Consider the following 23,409-nt stretch of genomic DNA (forward strand, 5'->3'; position numbering starts at 1 on the left):
ATTCAGAAGATGTTGAATCTATAGTTGAATGAGGCATTGTACAATAACTGAGAAGAAAATGGGAAAGTTGAGTTTCTAGGAACCTTCTGATAACCTCTTCATTCCAGATTTGAAAGTTTGTACAACTCTCTCAGCAAAACCATTTGATGAGGGATGTTATGGGGCTGTTTTAATATGTCTGATTCCAATTAAATTCCTGAAACTCTGAAACTCTGTACTGGCAAAGACTGTACTGTTATCAGAAACAATGATTTCTGGTAGGCCATGTATACTAAAACAATGACACAGTTTTTCAATAGTCGCACTCGATGTTGGCGATCTAACTTCGTATACATCCATCCGTTTAGAATATGCATTTATGATCAACAAAAACATGGTACCTAAGAATGGTCCTACATAAGCAATATGTAGTCTAACCCAGGGTTGACCGGGCCACTCCCATGGATGCAGTGGAGCTGAAACAGGCAACTTCTGTTGTTGCTGACAATGGAGACAGTGCTTGGCCATGGTTTCAATGTCACTGTAAATGCCTGGCCACCAGACATAGCTTTGCGCAAGCAGCTTCATTTTTTATATGTCTGGATGCGCCCTGTGAAGCTTGTCAAGAGTGGACCTCTTCCTTGTGAAAGGATGACAACTCTTGATCCCCACGACAAAATTCCATCTTGACAACATAATTCTATTTTCTGGGCATGGAAAGGTCTCAGCTCTTCAAATGCAGGCGAATTTGTCCACCCTTGAGAAAGAAGGTCTCCGACTTTTGATAAAATTGGATCTCTGTTCTGCCAATTTATAATTTCCTTCATGCACACAGGTAACAGATCCAAGAAATTCAGCACAAGTACAACTTCTTGTGCCACTGGAGCATGTACAATGCTATCTGGTAATGGGAGATGACTGAGTGCGTCCACATTTACAATATGCAAGCCAGGGCGGCACACGAGGGTATACTCACAAGCAGATAATACCAAAGCCCAACATTGTATTCTTGCTGATGCTATTGGCAGAACAGTCTTATCCTCACTGAATAAACCCATTCATGGTTTATGGTCTGACACAATAGTGAAATGTCATCCATGTAGGCACTGGAATTTCTTCACTCCAAATGCCACTGATAAACCTTTTTCTAGCTGGGAATACCCTTCTTGGCTGTGGAGAGGGTTCTTGAGACATAGCCAATGGGTTTTTTTGATTTTTTTTCCATTCTATGTGATGATACAGCTCCCACTACATAAGGAGAGGTGTTACATGTTAATAGCAACTCTTTTGATGGGTCATAGTGCACCAATAAACACAACAAATGCAAGTTTCTTTACTTTCACAAAGGCTTCTTCCTGTTGTGAATTCCATGACCAATGGTTATTCTTTTTTAACAACAAGTGTAATGATGCCAACACAGTTGATAAGTTGGGCAAGATGCGGCTATAGTAGTTGATTATTCCCAGGAAGGACTTGAGTTTGGTTACATTGGATGGTGAGGACGCATCTTTGATTGACCTAACTTTTTCTTCTGCTGGAAGCAAACCCATGGCATCCACCCTGTGACCCAGGTAAGTAACTTCTAGCACTTGGAACGTATATTTTTCTTCCTTTAACCGTATGCCGGATTCCATGAACCTTATTAGCACCACCTCCAGGTTGGCCAAGTGTTCGGTCTCAGCTGACCCTGTCATCAGAACATCATCTAGGTAAACTACCATTAGGGGAAATCCTGGCAAAAGATTCTCCATTGTCCTTTGGAAGATTGCACATCAGACGATACTCCAAAGGGTAGGTGAGTATATTGATAAAGACCCTTGTGTGTGTTAATAGTCACGTGTCCTCTAGATGTGCTAACCAGCTCTAACTGTTGGTAGGCATGGCTCATATCCAGTTTTGTATAGAATTTGCCTCCAGCTAGATTTGCATATATGTTGTCTATCCTTGGAATGGGGTACTTATCTAGTTTGGCTGCCTTGTTTACTGTCAACTTACAGTCCCCACAGATGTGTATGGTTTGATCAGGCTTCACCACTGGGATTAAGGGCGCTGCCCGTTCCAGAAACTGGACTGGTTGGATGATGCCAGCTTTGCTAACTGGCACAGTTCTGATGCACCTTTCTCCTTTAGGGCATAAGGCACAGGTCAGGCCTTAAACAAATGGGTGTCACCTGAGAATCTACATATATTTTGCTTGCAAGCTTTTTAACTTCCCTAATTCATCCCAAAATACAGTGTCGTATTTCCTTAATAGGTCAAGAACTCCTTCTGTTCTCAAGTGAAATATTTCAGACCAGTTGAGCTTGATTTTTTTGCAACCAGTCTCAGCTCAGAAGACCAGGTCCTCCACCTGTCACTATGAATGCTGGAAGTTGGGCTTTCTGTTCTCTATAGGACACAGGTACTGTGGCGATGCCCTTTATCTGTATGGATTCTCCAGTGTATGTTTTCAATTGAGCCATTGCTCACTCCAGATTCAGTGGCTGGGTACCTTCATTTAGATATTTAAATGCGTGCTCTCCCACCACTGTGGTTGAGGCTCCCATATCTACCTCCATTATTAGTGGCTTACCATTCACTTGGATTGTGACAGTGATTGGTTTGATTTTTAACACTGTGACATTATACAGGGAATATATATCAGTATTAGCAGCTTCAGGTTCTGTTGTATTATTCAATTCAGTCATGTTGGTTTGCTGTTTATAGGTTGTTTTGACTTCACCCTGCATTGCTTTATTACACGACCTTTCTTCTGGCAGTAATGGCATTCTGCCTGCTTGAATCTGCAGGTGTCCAGCCTGTGGTCACCTCCACATCGATAACAAATAAACCTTGGAGTTGCTGCTGAAGTGTTTCTACTGGACCTTTTCATGTTTCTAACAGTGGACATTGCCTCTCACTTTGCTGCTGTATCTCTGGTTTTCGTGCCACGCTCAGTGGTAAGTCCCCGCCACACATGAAGAACAGCACCATGTTGTATGTGTTGAAAAGCCTGCAAGTCTCTCGCAGCACTCTCTATGGTGAGGGGTATTTCCAGTTTGTGCTTCAAATTGATGTTGACCTCTGCGAGTAAACGGCGCTGAATGGCATCATCATGAACTTCACAAAGTAATTGATCCCGCAGCATATCATTGAGCCTGTCCCCGAAGTTGCAGTGTTCTGTCAACTACTTCAACTTTGCTATATAAGTTGCAATGGACTCTGCTGGGGCCCTAACTCTGTTATTAAACTTAAACGTCTGCATTATTACAGATGGTTTTGGCTGGAAATGCATTTTAACGAGGTCCACTAATTCATGAAAGGGCATAGAATTGGGCCATCAGGCTGTGGATCAGATTGTATGTTTTGCTACTATATACGCTGCAAAAGGATTGCTTTCTGCTTTTCCTCTGTGGTAATTTCTTTGGCTACAAAGTAAAAACAAGACACTCAACATACTGGCTCCATTGTTGATTCTGCCGAAGAGTGGCATGACTGGTGAGCAGTCTTTTCTTTTATTTTAAGATTTGATGTACTCACATGACAAGGCGAGGTGCAGCATCAGAATTATTTTACCCTTGTCACCAAGTTTAATGGCTTGATGGACTGGACAGGTTTCAACAAGAAACAGAACCTTTCTTACAGAGAGCTTTTCAAATGCTACATGCTTGATCAGGACCCTCGTCAGGAAACCACCCCCCCCACACCCACCCGGATTACCCACACTTTGGGATCATTGGTGGGAGCTTCCAAGAACATCACGTGATCCCTGATAGACACAGGAGAGGCTATACCTTCAGTTTCTACATCCCCAAGATAGTCTCCTCAATATGCCTCCAACAGGTTGGCTTCAGTCCTAGGATGGTTTCTGCAATGTGACCCCAACAGCATGGCCTCGGCCCCAGTACAGTCTCTGACCCTTCATTGGATAGTCTTATAACTCTTGGCCAAGGACAGTCTTTATATACTCCACTCTGTTCCTTGCCCATCCCCTAGTTATGCCTGTGTCTGCTTCCTCCACTCTCTTGTTCCAAATATGACCCCACCCAGTGCTGCCTCCATCTCCCCCATCCCCTCTCGTGTTCAAACCCCACTCCTCTCCAGCCCTGCCACTGTCTCCCCCTCCTCCCTGCTGACCTTGCCTCCCGTGGGAAGCCCTGGTGCAGCTTGGGACACAGGTACCAGATATCTTGTAGCAACGCTCAGGAAAGTAGGTGACAGCAGCATTTACTGACCTCAAATCTGTTGATGAATTGAAGCTTGCCAGGTGCTTGCTGCTTATATACAGTTGGGAAACAAACTGTTCTAATTATTCAGTGGTGGGGCACATCATCTTGAGGGGGACATAATTCCGACGAGTTGGTCTTTTAATGAGCATTCATGATATGCAAATGTGGTTCCCCACATAGATCACTTTTAATGCGCCATGAAAGTCAGGATACCAAAATTCCAATCTAATTTACTGCCAGTGGGAAACTGACTTTCCCCATCATGCCAAATTTAGTGCCACCTCCTGCCAAGAGCTAGTGGGATTGGAGAATTCCAGCCAATATTTGTGCTTTATCATTTACATGCTAATTGCAAAGAAGCCAGTCTAGCAGGCTTTCTTGAGTTTAAAACAAAAAAAGGGATAATTTTTATTGAGTGAAAAACCCACACAGGTAAAGATGTAAAAATATTTAAAAAGGTAAATCCATACTCGACCTTCACTACACACACACACATGCACACGCACACGCACGCGCATGCAGAATTACAAGAAATACAGTAGGAAGCCACTTTTCGGCCAAATGCTAAAAATGAAAAATGGAGAGTTCACTGTTTATGACTCCTTTGCTGGCATCTGTGGCTTGTGGCAGATTTTTCCCCATGGTAGCCTTAAAATTCTAGGAGTTGAAGCCCGTGTAAAACTGCAATTGCTGGAGACAATTTCTTTTTCAAACGTAATCCATCTTTTCCAGAAGTTGATGAGTTTTGCACGTGAGGTTCATTTCAATGGAATTTCTCTATCTCCGTCCTGGATTTCAAACTGACTTAGAGATAGGGTTTTGAACATGAGGAGAGGGAGAGCATTATTGCTTAGCAGCTTGTGTGCTGTAATAAAAGACACCCAGAAAAATGGTTACTCCAGTCACATGACCTCTCTTCCTATAATGACTTCAGAAGGTATTTGCTTAGCTCATGTCTGAACAGACCAAGGCTATTGTTTTATGGCTGCGGTGATTTGATTCTGTCATGTCCCAGCCATTATCTTCTGAATGATCTATTATCAACCTTGACGGGATAGGAAGGATATCTTTCCATATAGCTTTTGTCCTGGTAAACTTTTTGTCTCTGCTTGAGGTAACCTTATAAAAATGCAAATGTGATGTCCAGTACAGTTTCAGTAAATCCTTTCAAGTAGTTCTTGACATCAGCAGGTGTGAAATTCCATGAGGATGTTTTGGCATATGTTAATTGTATTCCACATTGTAACCTTCCAGAAAACTGGTCAACTTGTAATACCAGACATTAGGTGATTTGTGGCAGCCATCTTAAGTCAGTGTCTTTGCTTGCTTTTTAAAAGTCCTTTTTAAACAGTTCTACATAACAGCCGATGGAATTAAAGATTAATACCACACATGCACAAGTCACATCATTATGACAGCGGGAAAGTGGAGTTAAAGCCCCAAATCAGCCATGATCATGCTGAATGGCAGAGCAGTCTCAACAGGTTGTATGGTCTACACCTGCTCCTAAATTTTATGTCCTATGTTCTCTTTATATACACTTAACACACAAGGTAGTTTCAATGGCAGGCCCACCTGTGGCACAAATTGCGGCCTTAAAGTGGTCATTGGGATAGCATGCCTTAGAATGAATCCTGCTGCAACCAATGTTCCTTTTAAGCTGCTGGCCATGTAACAATCATGTTGGAACTGCACAGGCAGCTTGCAAGCTGTCCCCTTTTAAAAAATTTAGAGTGACCCAAATGTGTTCATGACTAGCATATTCCAGTTACCTTGATTGGATCTTGACTGGGAATTCCTCTCTCAGCCAGGATCCCATGGTGCAATTGAACATGTATAATGGTTTGTCTCCACCCAGCTTACTTAGGTGACTGTCTGGACGCTTTGCCAATGGGATAGGAGATGGCACCTATTCATCCTATTTCAAAGAAAAAAATTAAAAATACCACACATTGAAATAAACAGGCCATGCATAAAAAAGGAACTTTAGGGGGATCATTGCCTTCAAAACCTGGCTACACGCTGGATGTAGTACAGGCTGCTTACAAGCAGAAAAGCAGCACATGAACAGACCGTATATTTCATACTAAAATTAAACTGTCACATAAAATGTGTATTTGCATAAGCAAAGTAAACTAGCAGATAAAGAGCAAGAAAGTATTTAACTGCTATCTTTGTGTTTTCTGAAAGCAAAGTAACAAATATGGTTGAGTTCTGAGTCCCCTTTTCAGAACACTTTTACAGAGTCTTTTGATGATTCAACATGAAATATGCTTTTATTCCATGGGGTTCTATCACAGCCATGATTTGCCTAATTATGGAAATTAAGAAAGGCACATTTAAGGTTTATTCTCAGGGATATCCACCCAGCTTTGCTCCTCCATCAGAACTCTGCCTTGGGCACAGACAGGCACACTAGATGTGACACTGGTGTGCAGCCACACCAGTGGTGTTATCATTAGGGGGCCACATCTAATCCTGCCAACCTCAATAGGGTCAGTAGTGGCAATCATGTCTAGCATATCCTGGCACTTATACCAATATATCCTCTGAAGATACTCAGGGCCTTTGACCTACATCATAGAATCACAGAATGGTTACAGCACTGAAGGAAACCATTCAGCTGGTCGTGTCAGTGTTGGCTCTCTGCAAAAGCAATTAACCCAGTGCCACCCCCCTGCCTTTTCCCTGCGAATTTTCATTTTCAGATAATGATCCAATTCCTTAGCTCTTGAAAACCACAACTGAATCTGCCTCCACAGTCAACGCATTCCAGGTCCTAACCTGCATGATGCTATAGCTTCTTTTGTCAATTGCCTTAAATCTTGCCCTGCTGGTTCTAGATCCTTCAACCAATGATTACAACTTTTCTCTGCATACTCTCTCTAGTCCCCTCATGATTTTGAACAACACGTCTCAACATTCTCTTCTCCAAGGAGAACACCCCCAGTTTGTCCAACTATCCACGTAACTGATGTTCTTCATCCCTGGAACCATTCTCCTAAATATTTTCTGCACCCTTTTTAATGTCTTCACATCCTGAAGTGAGGTGCCCAGAAACCAGATGCAATGCTTCAGCTGAGGCCAAAACAGTGTTCTATACAGCTTGACCATAACTTCCTTGACATTTGTTTTCTCTATAACAGCAACATTGAAGCATTTGTAATGACTTAACAGAGAGCAGCTAACTGAGACAAGGACTTGAAAAGATTCCTGATGTCTGGGTTTTGATTCCACAACATGTGGTGCATTTACTCAGTGACCCATTGAGAAAGTCCTTCCCACATCTATTGCGAGGTAACTGATTTGAAGTCAATTCATGTTCAGCAGCCATATAATTCTCCTCAACTGAAATTCCTCACCAATCTAGTGACATCACTGCTCTAACTCTTGTACCGAACCATTTTTAAAATATTGCTTTATGTAAAATTACCTGCATGCTAGGTTTCAATTAGTAATGCAGTAGCCAGGTAAAGGTTAACATCCAGAATATCTGCCTGCAATGTCACCCAACCTCTCGGAAAGGAAACAATTGAAACTGTGTAGTCTCAATCCTGCAGGCAGTAACTTATTGTTAGAGTTTTGAAATCTTTTGAATTTAAAATGTTTTAATTCCTTTCTTTCTTTTCCTTGCTGTCTCTTTTTTCTTTCTTGTAATTCAATCTTCCTTTCCCTCTGTATCTGATTTGACTCTCATTCACCTTATTCCCTTTTCCATTTTTCCTGTTTCTTTCTCAACCATTAACTCTAATTGATTGAATGACACGTTTGTCACTTTACTTATCAAGATCCTCACTGACCTTTGCAAGACATTATTAGCTAATATTTCCAGCAATCTGTGAGGCAAACCTAAGGGGGAAAACTCTAACTAATGGTGCACCCCATGAGATTAAACAGAATGTACAGCACAGAAACAAACCACGTGGCCCAACTGGTTATGTTCCACATAAATCTCCTCCTACCCTACTTCGGCTAGGATATTCTAGCTTTGCCCGCCGCCAGGATCTTCCAGTAAAGCTGAAAGTCAATGGCCTTTTGACTAGCCTGCTGCATCCCCCGTGGCAGGTCCCATCAAGGTAGGGCCAGAAAATCCTGGCCTTCATCTATTAACATAACCTTCTATTCCTTTATCTATCATGTATTTATCCAACTTCCCCAAGATGCTTTCTTCAGCAAATTCTGGACTTAGCATCAGTACCAAGCTGCTCTTTTTCATCAATACATTTCACCAAAGATGTTAGTTGACCCACAACATATGGCCAGGCACATATGGAAGTTTGTGTACCAGAGATACCAATTTTATGGTTTTGCACTTTCACAGAGCCTTTCCATAAAATCAGGAGCTTGGATGCATGTTTTCCCTCCTGATTTTCAATAGAGAAAAATAAATGGTTAGTAAAATAGATAGCTAGAAAGGAAACATGTAAAATAGTGAAATTATTTGTTATAGCTAACAAATTTGTCCTTCTCCCATTGTATTAAAATTAGGGGTTTACTTGTTCCAGCTGCACCTTTAAAAAGGTTTGGCTGGTTAGGTCTGTATTGTACCAAGCAACCAGCCTATAATGTTACCCATCCCTTCTACACACTTAGAAGAAATAGACAGTATTATGAAATGTCAATAAGATGTGTTAGGAATGCTGTAAACAGAAGCATTTTGGCTGCCACTCTAGGTTGCCATATTTGGTTAGAAGTCAAGTTACTCTTTCCCACACAACATTTCTAAAAGCTATGGAATCTTTATGACAACATCCCCTTGCTAACCTCTGATTAATGTCACCTCTCTGATAACATTCTTTGAGCGCTGATAAATTAATGCACGGTAATGTGCTTTCAGGCCTCCTACTGGCTTGCATTAATTTATTCAATCGCCAAGGATATTAGTTTGTAATTGGTATTATTGAGAGGCTGATGAGAAAACAGATGCTGCATTAACATTGTTTGTGTAAAGGATAGAAAATACTGAAAATAAACTTTATAACCTTCCCAAGTGTTGGAGGTTTATACATCTGATTAGCCATGAAATGAATTTCCACAAAAGAAAATATATTTTAATTAATGGCTGTTTATTATTTTAGTGAGGTGGAGCTGAGGTTTAAAGGAAAATGCTGTGATTGCTTTAAGGTTCAGATGTTTACAAGTGTAGCTCAAGTTAAATTCACTTTTCCTCTGGCCGCACAGCAGTCCTGCAGGTCTCCTTTCAGGACCCTCCTAATTGCCTCCTTCACACCCCCTGATTGTCACCCTACTCAAGTGCCCCCTCCTCTTCCAATGGCACCCCCCTCCTGATTGCCTCTCTCCCCTATTGCTCATCCCTCCTTCCATCCCAAACAATCCCTCCCTTCCAATTACATCCCCTTTTCATGGCTTACCTGTTACTGGAGAAACATTCAGCCTAACTTCATCCCACTGGAACCAGTGAACTACCTCTAGATGTCCGATTGGCATGCACAGCGGTGACGTGCAACTGTTGGCCTGAGACCGAATTTCAGATGAGCCTCAGGGTTCCACCATCTGGTGAGCACTCCCAGAAACCCGTAAGCAGGATGAAACTAATTTCCACCCCATAGCCTGCAAAATAAACCATACCTATAAGAGAAAATTGGAATATATCAAAGACTAGATTTCCATAGATAAATAGATTAAAATTAAAGTGAAACTGAAGAGGAGGTATCTGATAAAGGCCCAGATTTTCACCACGTTGGAGATCCTCTCTGTCATGGTGAAAATAGCAGAATTGCCCGAAAATCGTAAGCCCCTCCCCGAACATGGCACTCCCTATTTTTAAGGGGGTGGGGACAGGGGCAGGCGCATGTAATATATGAAGGCAGCTGGCCATTTAAATCATCGGTTGCCTCCAATCTAATCAGATTTTGGTAGCCCAGGAGTGTGGAACGCGAAGTGTGCATTGTAGACCTGGTACGAGCAGGTCTGAACTTGGCGTATTTCTTTGGATAGCCTTAGGTGAGGTAGGGTGCTCCTGTTGAATTTACATTTTATTCACAGCCCCAAAAGTGGCACAAAACAAATTCCAACTGTCTTCCCTGAACCCAAAGGGAGTGGCAGGGTGGGGGAGCCCCTGGTTTTGCAGGATAATTATTTTTTTTGCCCTGACTGACTCATGCACCCTGGTACCAGAAAGAACTTTGTGCTGGAGACGGGGGCGGTGGGGTGGGGGAGGAGGTGGGGGGGTGGGGTGGGAGGCGCATAGCACTTCGTGCAAAGGAACATAGAAGATGGGCATGGTACCCTCACACATAGAGGCCATATAAGCCAGTCACCATGAGCAGCCAGAGGGCAGAGGGAGGGCAGAAGGTCAAGAGGGACAGGCTACTTCCCGCACACAAGGTAGGAGGAGAGGCAGGATAACCACGTACTACCCTGAGGGAATGGTATACAGAAAAAGGACATCCTAACTCAATATGTCAGAGAACCAGTGCCAGAAGTGAATGAGACTAAGTCGTGAGGTGATGACAGACATATTTCACATGTCCAGCAGCAACTCGAGCCACAATGCATCCAACCCTAACCCACGTGTCCTGTCAGTGGCTGTGAAGGTAACCATTGCTCTCAATTTCTGTGCCTCAGGATCTGTCCCAGGATCATCAGGAGATCTGTCTGATGTATCCCAGTTAGCAGCACACAGTTGCATTAAAACTATAACTAATGTCCTGTTTGCTAGTGTGGTGGTCACATTAATTTCTCTATAGCTTTGGCGTCTTGGATGCAGAGAGCCATGGCCTTTGCCCAATTAGCAGGCTTCCCTCAGGTGCAGAGTCTTATTGATTGCACCCATGTTGCCATACAGGCCCCAACTCAACATGCAGACACCTTTGTCAACCAGAAGTCCTTGCAATTGGTGTGCAGGTGGTTTGTGACCACAACAAGGTCTTCCTTCATGTGTGTGCAAGGTTCTCTGGCAGCTGCCATGACTCCTTCATACCTAAGAAGTTTCCAACTTCCTCAGCTATTTCAGCCACCAATGCAGACCCGTGGTTGGCTTATAGGGGACAACGGCTACCCCTTAAGAACTTGGATAATGACCCCTTTTAAGAGCCCACAAACAGTGGCAGAGCGCAACTACAGCAGCAGCTACTTTGTCACCAGGAGTAGCATCAAGTCAACATTTTCAAATGTGCTTCAAGTGCCTCAATTGCACAAGTGGAGCTCTGCAGTATGTCCCAGCAAGGTTATCAAAAATAGTAGTAGTGTGCTGCATGCTGCACAACATTGTGCACCGGAGGGGCCTAGAAATCAATGACGATGACGCCATGGGTAGAGCTTCAACCTCTGAGGAGGATGAGGAAGATGAGGAGGAAGAGGAAGCCCCCATGCATTCGGAAGATTCCAAAATAGAAGGGGATGAGGAGTCCGCCAATGAAAAAGCAGTTGGGAGGTGTGGCCATGTAGCCAGGACAAGTGCAGGAGGGGATCATCACCAGCCTAACAAACATGGTAATAAGTATCTCACAACCAGGGCCCCTCACATGAATGCCAATGACTGCAAATGACTGGCCTATGCCACCAAATTGTCCAGAATCAAACCATGACCACAATGCTGAGAGTGACATGACATCAGAATTCAAACCCTATATGTGCTGATAGGATTGTAGCATACATTCAGATAAGGCATCTCATGCATGTGGATCCCATAAATGTGTAACAACAGCTCTTTGAAAGAACCTCCATACCATTCATTGCAGCCAATGGTCAAGTTTCTGACTTGGGCACCACATGTGACATTCCAGGTTTCCTCTGCTAACCGCACAAAGCACATCCTATGACACCTGGAATGCAAATGCAGCTAAAGTAGTGGGATCAGCAGACGACCAATATTACCTGTGTGATACATGGCCTCTTGAGCTGCAATGCCTACACCCAGGCCAATGTGTGACACTCACGGCAGAGGAATACCTTGCACCTAACACTCATTCTTAAGATGCAGCTGCTGCCCAGCATCTGGTGTGGATTTTGATCATTGACCTTATCTTCAAGTCAAGCTTGGATGAACAATGAATGATACAGGGAGAATCTCAGTGCTTGAGCTTTGAACTCTGAAATGTTATGTGATAGAGCAGAAAAGGAAGAAGCCCTCCAAAGCATCACAAATCAGTTGACAGCCTTGATCCCCTTGACAGCACGTCGAGATGGAGCTCAGCATGCCATCCCCGTTATTACAGGTAAGAACTGCCTTCATAATGTTACCATTCTTTTTGAGCTCTCTCATGTACAAACACACACTGAGTTATGTACAAGTGTAAGTAAATATATTCAAGAAGGCTCAAATGTGCTGTGTATAATGTGAAAAGTGTAACCACAGTGAACCCATTAGTTCTCTAGGTGAGATGGCACCCTTTTCTCTTGCACACTCCTACCAAATATCTCCCTTATTGCCTGGGAGGAGATGCAGGCAGGCTGCTCACTTCTCTGTCTAAGCAGCAATGAGGAGCATGGTGGCTGACCTTAAAGTGCAGGCATCTGTTGGGGACCTCCTTCAGACTGTGGCCTCTGTGTTTCTGCATGGGTGTCCTTGGCTAGTGGCACACGTGCAGCAGATAAGGGGTCTGATGGAAAGTCTGGAGGAGTTGAGGAAGATGTGTGCGCTGAGGAGCTCCCCATACCTTCACCCTCCTCAGTGACCTGCATGCTGGCAGGTTGGCCTTCAGGTGGTGTTGATGGAGCTGGATGCTGGAGCACAGCATCCGTCCATTCCCTTAGCCGCTGTGCTAGCACTGTAACTGTCCTGTTAGGGACAGCTCTTCATTTATTCCATGGATGTCAGCACTCATACTCTGAGTGGATTGATCCAGGCCTACTGAGGGAGGCTTGCACCCTTTCCTGGTAGCGACGCTGTTCTTGCTGAGTGTTGCTGCATGCGTCTCCCCATTGGACTGGTCAAACTCTCAAGGTCAGAGCCCATGAGGTTGATCCCCTGGGACAATGTGAAGCTCATGACAGTGATGGACTCCTCCATTTGCAGTCCGAGAGCTCCCAATAGCTCAGGCAATGTCCATATGTCTGCTGCTGATTATCTAAATACTGTTCCCCAAAAGGTACCTGCTGAGGCTGCACATTCCTCCCCACTGAAGCATCATTGTGACTTCTCTCCCTCCTCTGAGGGAACTGTGCACAGATATCTCTGACACTGCCACCCCCTCCTTCAGTCAGTGTGGTGACTTTGACCCTGTGCCACTGACTCTACACACACGCTACATCTGTCTGAAGTGCTTGTATCTAAGTTGGCAGAGTTTGAGCTAATAAGATGCGACACTGCCTCCTTGGACATCCCTTCCTCCTTTTGATGCCCAAAGGCAGTCTGCTGTATGGATGGTGGAGGAGCATGGGTTGTGAATGAGCAGAGCTGGGACCTGTGTGAGATAAGGAAGGAGTTATTCAGGTGTAGCCCTTCTCAGTCTGAAAGCACTCTCTGATGCACACCACCACCTTTAACCATGCTCACACTGCCCGTATGATGCAACCTCATCCTTTCACTCCCTTTCATGCCAATGTCCCATTGTGCTCAGTGAACTGACATCATGAGCTCCACCATTACCACCATGTTCCAAGGTGATTTTAACACTGCTTTTATCACCTGCTACTCGTGATTCACCATCACCAACAGACAGCTGCTCAGGCACCCTGGCAATCTCCATGGCCAACTGTTCAACTGAGCAAATTGTTCTCAGCCAGACTGACCCACCCACAGTCCAGGCCATTTCCATTGCTTCTTTCTCCCCTTTTTGTGTGCAATTACATGATTTTATGTCAGTCTGATACGTAGCGCATGGAAAGATATTTCTCTTCACTGTGTCTGTGCATCACACTGCTCATACACATGTGTTCTTAAACACCTACATGAACAGTTTATAGATACAAGCATCAATGCTGAAGCAGAGATATGTGCCAGGCCTCACAGCTTAGCTGCAGCATCCAAGTGTGACCCTTCCCTTGGAGATCTGTGTGGCTGAGTCACGCTACCCACCTTGCTGAATTGCAGCAGGTCATTGAACCTTTTCCTGCATTGAATCCATGAGCACTGATGGTCTCCTGCTGCACTCACTGCAGCTGCAATTTGAATCTGGGCCTTCTTGGTTGTTTCCGGTGGATTATGCCGGCCAGCAGGATATAGGGCTGCTCACCTCTTCTGGACCTCTTCCACCAAACCTTGAAGGTCCTGGTCAGAAAAATGTGGGGCAGCTGGACCCGTCCCTTCCCCTGCGTCTCCTCTGTGTGACATTTATCAGTAAAGTTATAAGTTTAAAAGGGTGGTGAGCCACTCAGATTACAATGCTCTCATTCACTTTTGTGTGCTTACATACACTAACCATTTTCACCGTACCATCAATGATTACTGGTAAGGTGTGGTGGAGAAACTGGCTTTGCACAAATGCTTGGTGCCATATATGTTGCAGCTGTGACTCCAAGGTAGCATGTTGTGCCCGGCAACCACTGACAGCCCTACTGGTTTACTTCCCCTTCGTCACATTGTTATGCTGTGAAAGTGTGCAGATGTGAGGGACCTGGTCAAGGGTCAACAGTGTTGACCCTTGACTGGCATGCTGACAGATGGGTGGCAAAATGGCAGGTGGTTGGGATAAGAAGCATGACACTGTTCAACATTCATCCACCCACTGAGTCTTGGCAGTTAACTACATGACTGTAGAATATCTATGCAAGACGATGCCATCCATCTCCATGGCTGTGTCTCATAAATCCACTCCATAGAGTCAGTGCTTCAGTACTATACCCTGCGAATAGGCAGCAACATTCATGTTCTTTTCTTAGGAAAAGCCCATAGTGGGCCATCGTTCCAGGGCCAGCTAACAGTTGAACAACATTTATAGAGTTCCCATTCACCTGACAAGACAATGATATCTCCTCCGAGGCACAGGGACCTCACCGTGGACAACCAACCCCTCACGTGGGCCTTTCAGCCCGTTTTTTACCTGCGCCCAAGTTGCCTCACCCGTGCTGGGCCTGCCTCTGACCACTCTCTACTTTCGGGGTCGTCCGCTCCAGCTCCTATGCTAGCCCAGCCCCCGGACTGAAAATCAGAGGTTTGGGCAGACATTTTTACAGGTTAGATCTGTGGAGCCAGGAATTCTCCTGCTTCTGTGCACCTGACCTGGGAGCGAAACTTTGGGCCAAAGTCCAACGTATGACATTAAAGCTTATTATGGAGAATATAGAATATATCGTATGGGGTTGAAAGAAAGCTTAGAAAAGCTAAGAAAAGCAAAATGAAAAAAGTTAGCAGATAGCTTACAAGGAAATAGGAACAATTATAAACATATTAGCAGTAAAAGGATAGCCAAAGTAAGGATGGGAGTCCCCATGGGTGAAGGAGGAGAGAAGTTAACTATGGGAGATAAAGATGTGGCAGAAGTATTAAATAAATATTTTGCGTATTCTTTTATAGATGAATTGTTATGAGTCTAAGTATACTAGATGATGATATGGAACAATTGATAAAAAAAGCTGTAGAAAGTAATTGGTTCTGAAAAATATGCAGTTCTCAATTGGATAGCATGCAAACTAAGCTATTAAAAGAAGTCAGGGAGGAGACAGCAGATATTTTGGCCAGAAAAGGGTAAGCTTTCTACTTCAGTGCCTCTGGTGTACATTAGGCAGTTGCACAATTCTGGCCTGTGATTTTTCATCCGTTAATTCTAAGAAGCAGAAGATTTACTCTAAATGCTTCAGACAGGAACATGAAAACAATTTAGTACATTGTAATCTCTACTCAAGATGTGATCTCCTCTACATTGGATATACCAGACACAGGTTGGGCGATTATTTTACTGTGAACCTCAATTCACTTGCCATCTTAATAGTCCACTTTCACTTCTCTGCTCTTGGCCTCCCATACTGTTCCAATTAACCGTAACAGGAACTCAAGGAACTCAACTTTCAATTAGACACTTTACAGCTTTCCAGCCTCATGTCAAGTTCACCAATTTCCAATGAGAACCACTGGTTCCCATTTCCTTTTGGACAGCTGGTGCTGATAATGATTCTGTTATTGCCATTTCTAGCTTGTCTAGATCTATCTTGTTTCTTCACTTATTCTGGTGGGGGTGTGTGGTGGGAAATTGGGGCCACATAGTCCAAAAAGGTGCAAGAGCAATGTGGCCCATTTCTCCTAGGTCCTACTCCCATATAAACAACTGTGGAGCAATAACAGCCTTAGCGCGCAGACCAAACTCAAAAGTGTGCAAAGCTGTAGTCCTCACCAATCTTCTGTATGGCGCTGAGCCATGGGTCCTGTACTACCATCATTTCTTCTAGAGCGCTTATATCAGCACTGCCTCAGCAGAACCTTCAAGATCCACTTACAGGACTACATCACAAACATTGAAGTCCTGGAAACAGCCGATGTCACCAGCGTTTAGGCCATCCTCCTGAAAAGCGCTGGGTGGGTTTTGTTGCCGGATGGATGGCAGTCGCCTGCCCAAGATCATGTTATACGGAGAGCTGACCACTAGTAAACAGAACAAAAGGGCCCTATACAAATGTTTCAAGGACTCCCTGAAAAAGCTCCTCTCATTGACATTGACAGTGGGAAGCACAGGCCATAGATTGTGATGCCCGAAGATGCCACATTGGGAGTGCTACAGACAGCTTTGAGGCTAAGCAAAGGGCCAGCATGAAAGAGAAAAGGAGGAGAAAGATGGATCCAATTGCCCCCAGCAGTGACTATACCTCATCTGCACCAGCTGTGGGAGAATCTGCTGGTCACGGATAGGACTGACTAGCCACTGAGGAGAAGAAAAATACAACCTTCCAGGTTTCACCAGGCAGGCTAGACACTTAATTTCAGCTGCCCCATCATGGGTAAAATTCCAGCAGCAGCTGGAGGAGCCAAGTAAAGGCCTCATTTGGCTCATGGGCAAGTGGGCCATCCAATGCCTCTCCTGCCACTGGTAGCAGAGGGAGAGGGCAGGGTTGTGTCAGTACTAGAAGCAGTGCTGCTGGCATGATGCCTAATTTTACATCCTACCACCCCACTCATCCTCCCCCACCTGCCACCATCGTTCCCTGCCATCCTGTCTCCGGACGGCCATAAAATTCTGGCCTATGTGTGTTATAGATAGAAGCAATTGCTTGTTTCTGAATCTGTCATGCTTTTGCAACAATTTAAGGTATGATGTGGGTTATATTGGACAGCCCCAAAAAAGGGTGTAGGAATTGTGATGCAGGATTAACCTGTGTCCATTGCTTTGGATGCAGGCAGCACATCAACTGCATGCTGCCTTCTAATTTGCATGAATGCAGTGTGCTGTCAATGTTAAGAGCGCACTGAAGGAGCTGCAAGCCTCAAGAGGAAGCCTAGGTGCATGTAAGGTTAACACCTTTTAAAGCTGGTCTGCTTTACTTAAAGCCAGCGTGCACCTCTTAAAGGGGAGATGCATTCTGGCTGGACCAGATACTGTTTGTGGAAGAGAGCCTTAGAAGGATGAAGAGTCGACTAAGGTGCAGCAGTGGAGAGAGCATACTCCAAGCTTCTCTGACACAACATTGAATGTCTTGGTGCAGGATTTAGAGAGAATGAAAGATGTGAGCTATCAACAGAGAGACAAGGCAAACTTTGTGAAGGCAATGGGAACAGATAGCCATTGTGGTCAATGCTGGGAGTGTAGCCCCCCCCAACCCCCCCACTCTACCTACTCTGAGGACATGGATGCAGTGCCACAAAAAGTGCAGGGGTGCACCTGAGTGGCCATGGTCAGTGAATGTATCTTCAAATCCCACTAAGTGCACCACTACTTCTGACACCGTTCAATGCACCACACCCCATCGCTCACCTATCAACCCTCTCCATCAATCACGACTCATGCCTAAAATTTATTGCTTCACCTCACCGGCATACACTTAGCACTGCTGTGAGCCTCACATCCTCATCTTGCAGCTTGCACATTACAAACTATTCATTTGCGATAGCCACACCACTCCAACGCATTGCACCACACTCACTGATATATACACTCCTCTCTCTTGCAGGACAAGTTGATGCATAACTGGAGGCAGCAGCACCTAACTAGCAGCTGCATGCCCTCAGCCCCATGTAAAACGGCTTTCTCCACTATTGGCATGGATATCGTGAGGCATGCAGTTCAGCTCACAACAGAAGTGTGTACTTGCGCCAAGGATGCTAGTCTGGAGCCAAAACAGCACAATAACACTAAGAAACTAGATACTAAGGAGTCAAATTTTGCAGCCTTCTTTATTACAAGGGAGTTGCTGATAATAATCATATTGCACTTATGACCTGATTCACCTTGTTCCAAAGTGACAAAGGCTATCTTTTGCGTCTATTAACCTGTCAATGGAGCAGTATGTTGGGTCAATAAATTCATTAAGCCAGTTCATTTTGACAGGGTGCTTATGTTATGATGTAAAATAGCTGGGTGCAATGAGTACGCTGTCTCAGTATCAAATTCCCTAGCCGTACCACTTCATGTAATTGCAGTACCGAAGTGATTGTTCCAGACCCTCATTGTATTTGTCACTGAAGACCTTGATACTGTATTTGAGTATTAGCCTAGATTGTCTGTTCAAATTCTGTAATGAGTATAGGTTTGGTTATTTAATTACATTAGAAAATATTAGAGAGGGTGCAGAGGAGATTTGCCAGAATGTTACTATGGATATGGAACTTCTGTTATGTAGAGAGACTAGGCAAGTTGTTATGATCTTGGAGGTGTTGCCTGAAAGGGTGGTGGAAGCAAATACACTAGTAACATTCAAAAGGAAATAAAAAGATTTCCAAGGCTATGAAAAGGATGAGAGAGTAGGGCTAATTAGATTGTTCTTTCAAAAAGCCAGCAAAGGCATCGGGGCTGAATAGCCTCTGTCTGTGCAGTGTCGCACAATGAGATCATTCTTGTCATGAATTAAAAGATTAGACTGGAATGCCAATACCTGACACAGCTTTTTCAGTCTCTGACACAATCTTATACAGCTACAGGTCCCATGAGGCTAGAAATTATTGTTAGCGATATTAATTCATAGAAGCTTAATGTTTTATCATTGCTTTCCAACGGAGCCAAAACAGCACAAATGACTGCAGAATTTTAAACACATGTTATGTCAAGCATAATTTGAGTTTCTGCAATCATTAATTCAGGTTTCAAAAGCATTGCGCTGGAAACTGTCCCTGGCAATAAAATTGGCCACGCCCCCGTATCAGAATAACATGGGTAATGAGTTTTCGCTGATTATGGCCACTTGAGGAGGCCAAATGGCCTCCATTTCAAATTGAGCTAATTTTTAGGCACCAATGTACTATTAGGCATGTTTTAAAAGGTTTTATATATTAAAAGATATTTAATTTATTAAGAAACTGATCAATGTATACCAATGAAGCAAGTAAACAATTCAGTATAGTCTTTTCAGTCATTTCCAGTAATTTAAAATCAGGTGAAGCATTGGAGGCTTCTTAAAAATGCTTTTTTTGTGTGTCTGAATTCGCATCTTTCTCTAGTTTCTCTCCCATCTTCCTCATGGTCTCTCTCGAGCTCATTTTGTCCATGAGATCCATCTCCTATTGCCTCATGCCCACTAACCACCAACTACCCAACTTCCCTTCCTGGTTTCCATGTTAGTTGATGTTGTTAAAAGTTACCTCTCCCCCGGTGCTCTCCTTCTCACCATCGTACATCATTATCCCTTCCTCATAAACCAATCTTAGATCTTTGTCCTTGCTTCAGCCTTTCTTTCCTCTCCAGCATCCTTGAACACATTGCTGCATCCCAAATGTGTGCTTATCTTTTCTACAGTTCCATGTTTCAATCCCTTCAATCAGGTTTCCACCCTGCCACAGTACCAAAAATGGAATTCTTATCAAAGATACAAATCATAAGCCATGTGACTGTGGAAATGGTAAACTAACTTTCCTTGTCCTTCTCAACCTCTGCAGTTTTGACACAGTTGACCACATTACTTTCTGCAATGCCCCTCTGGCTGAATGGAACTGCTGTCATTTGGTTCCATTCTTATCTTAGCCAGCAATCCCTGCAATGTCTCCTCCTCCTGCACCCACACCATTACCTCTGGTATCTGCCAAGGATCTATCCTTGATCCCACTCTTATTTCCCATTCACATGCTGGGCCTTTTCATCCAAAAACAAAGCATTAGTTTGCACGTGTACACTGACGACATCCAGCTCTGCCTTATCACTTCCTTTCTCGACCCCTCCGGTCAGTCTGCTTGTCCAACATCTAGTACTTGATGAGCAGACATGTCTGGGAAGACCAAAGCCATTGCCTTTGGTCCACGCTACAAACTTCATTTCTTAGCCATTAATTCCATCCCTCTCCCTGACAACTCTGAGGCTGAACCAGACTGTTTGCAACCTTGGTGTCAAATTTAACTCCAAGGTGAGTTTCAGACCATATATCTATGCCATTTCTAAGGCTGCTAACTTCCACTTCCATAGCATCACTCGGCTCCGCGCTTGCCTTGCTTGTCATTAAGCCCCTTGTCTTTGTTACCTCTAGACTTCACTAGTCCAACTCTGGCTGGCTTCCCGCATTCTACCCTCCATAAAATTGATGGTATCCAAAACCCTGCTGCCTGTGTCCTTACTCGCATTAAATCCTATTCACTCACTGACCTACATTAGCTCCTGGTTAAGCAATGCATCGACTTTGAAATTTTCATCCTTGTTTCAAATCTTTTCATGGCCTCATCCCTCCCTATCTCTGTTCTCTCCTCTAGTCCACAACCCTTTGAGATATTTATGCTCCTCTAATTCTGACATCTTCAGCATCCCCAATTTTAATCACTTCACTATTGATGGCTATGTCTTCAGCTGTCAAGGCCCTAGGCTTAGGAATTCCCTCCTTAAACTCTTCCATCTGTCTAACTTGTTTTTCTTCCTTTAAGATGTTCATTAAAACTTAATTCTTTGATCATCTGCTCTGATATCTCCTTATGTGATTCAGTGTCAAATTGTGCTTTATAATGCTCATGTAAAGTGCCTTGAGATGCTTAATTACATTAAGCTGCTATTTAAAAGATGTTGTTGTTGTTGCTGTTGTTCAGACACAGCAGGGCAGCAGGTTAGAAAGTTTTAAGGTCTAGAAGCAAGACTAACAAGTAGTTCTTTATCTGGTATGTGATTATCAACTTCAACAGGTTGCCAAAAAGAACGATAGAATCCGGAACACTGGATTCATTAAAGTAACAGCTAAAACACTGAAATGGAAAGATGATAAGATTAGCAATCTGGATCCAATCACAGCACTCTTTTGTCTTCACAGGTAGTGGTGGTTTTCCTCAATGACCTTTTCTTCAGAAGGAGCAGAAAGAAGATTATTTCTCCTGAAATCAAGTTCACATTAAGAATGTAGTATTCAGAAATTTGTAATTGTTCTACACACACACACACACATTCCTTCAACATTCAGAGATAAGAGTATCCCACAAAGATCATTTTGAATGATTTTATTTCTCTATATTTAGCTAAATGTTTGTTGATCCTTTTGAATAGTGGTTGTTAGGGAATGTGGTTGATCATTAGTGATATGATCTAACTTCCATTGGAATTTTAAATGTGCCATCAATCCTATTTCATTAAAAATAAATCAGATGGGAAACAGCTGACTTTACACTGATATATGCACAGCTTCAGCAGATATAGAAAAATAAGCTTCATCTGATTTCAACATCTCATTTGGCAAAGTTTAATAAGGTAATGTTGTAGACATTGTTCAGAGACCTGGTCTTGCTTGTGGAGGCCTTCATTGGGAGATAAGAAAATCTGATTTCTCTCAAAGGAATTTTTCATTTTGTTGCTAAGGTTCTTGTAGAGTGGCATGTAAGTAGACACTGGTAACCTCAATGTTATTATTGTACTTGCCCTTCTATCAGTCCCTAGTGGAAGGCCAACAGCAAGATGCATGTCTTCTCACCTCTGGTTGTGCTTCTTAAGAGCCACTACAAGTAAAGTTCCAGGGTGTCATCTGTAGTGTGGAAATAGCCTTCTTTTTATTAATATGTGTCACTGGTGACAGAGTAAAGCATATGAGCCACTTTGGTGCACACTATCAATGTAACAGTACCAAAAGAGGCACAGATTCCATCCCTGGGGTGTGTGGTAAATATCCCATGTTTCACATTATGCAATTGTCAAAGCAAACCACCTCTGTCTACTGCTGCAGCCTTTGCTGACTACATTAGCTTTTCTCTCACCTGCCTGGTAATCTAAGCAGACCAGCTGTTAGCAGAGGTCCGTGTAAAAAAAAATTATGCTTACATTATAGGGCCTTTCTTTGACCTTGGGGTGTTCCGAAGTAGTTTCAAGTAATCAATTAAACACTTTTGAAGTGTAATCACTGTTGTAACATTTGAATTGTAACATGGCAGTCCATTTGTGCACCTAGCAAGGGCTCACAAACTGCAATTTGATAATAGCAAAATAATCTGTTTTAGAGATGTTGGTTGAGAAATAAGTATTGACCAGGACACTTGGAGAATTCACCTACATTTCTTCAAAATGATGCCATGGGATCTATTACATCCACCTGAGAGATCAGATGGGTCTTCAGATTAAGTCTCATCTGTAAGGTACTTAGTATTACATTTGAGTGTCAGCCTAAATTTTGTGTTCACATGGACTACAGTGGTTCAAGAAGGTAGCTCACTGCCATCTTCTCAAGGGCAATTAGAGATGGACAATAAATGCTGGCCTAGCCATTATGTTCACATCCCATGAACGAATTTTAAAAAAAATTCCCTGGATTGGGAATTTGAACGCACAGTCTTCTGACTCAGAAGTGAGAGTGCCAACACCGAGTTACAGTTGACACCTAATAATGTAGTTCAGCAAAAAGACAATAGGGCATCCTGAATTGTTTCCTGAAGAACTGCTTCCACACTCATTTGCCCACACTGCTACTCAGTGGCTGCGAGGCTGACTAATACTCTCTGACACAGAATTACCTGTATCGCAGACATTCAGCTTTGGACAGCACACCTGAAGAAGAATGTATTGGCCCTGAAGTGGGTGCAGCATGGATTTACCAGAATGACACTGGGGTCAGGAGGGTAAAACTAAGGACAGATTGCGTAACCATAGAGGCATTTAGAACATTAAGAGGATTTGCTTGGGGAGATATGGAGAAACTGTTTCTCCTGGTGGGGTTGTTAGCTGAGGATATGAAGGGATAGGGAGCAAAGGCAGGAGAATGAAACTGAGATAACACATCAGCAATGAGC

This window comes from Carcharodon carcharias, chromosome 10 (assembly GCF_017639515.1).
Source record: "Carcharodon carcharias isolate sCarCar2 chromosome 10, sCarCar2.pri, whole genome shotgun sequence".
Classification (NCBI taxonomy): Eukaryota; Metazoa; Chordata; class Chondrichthyes; order Lamniformes; family Lamnidae; genus Carcharodon; species Carcharodon carcharias.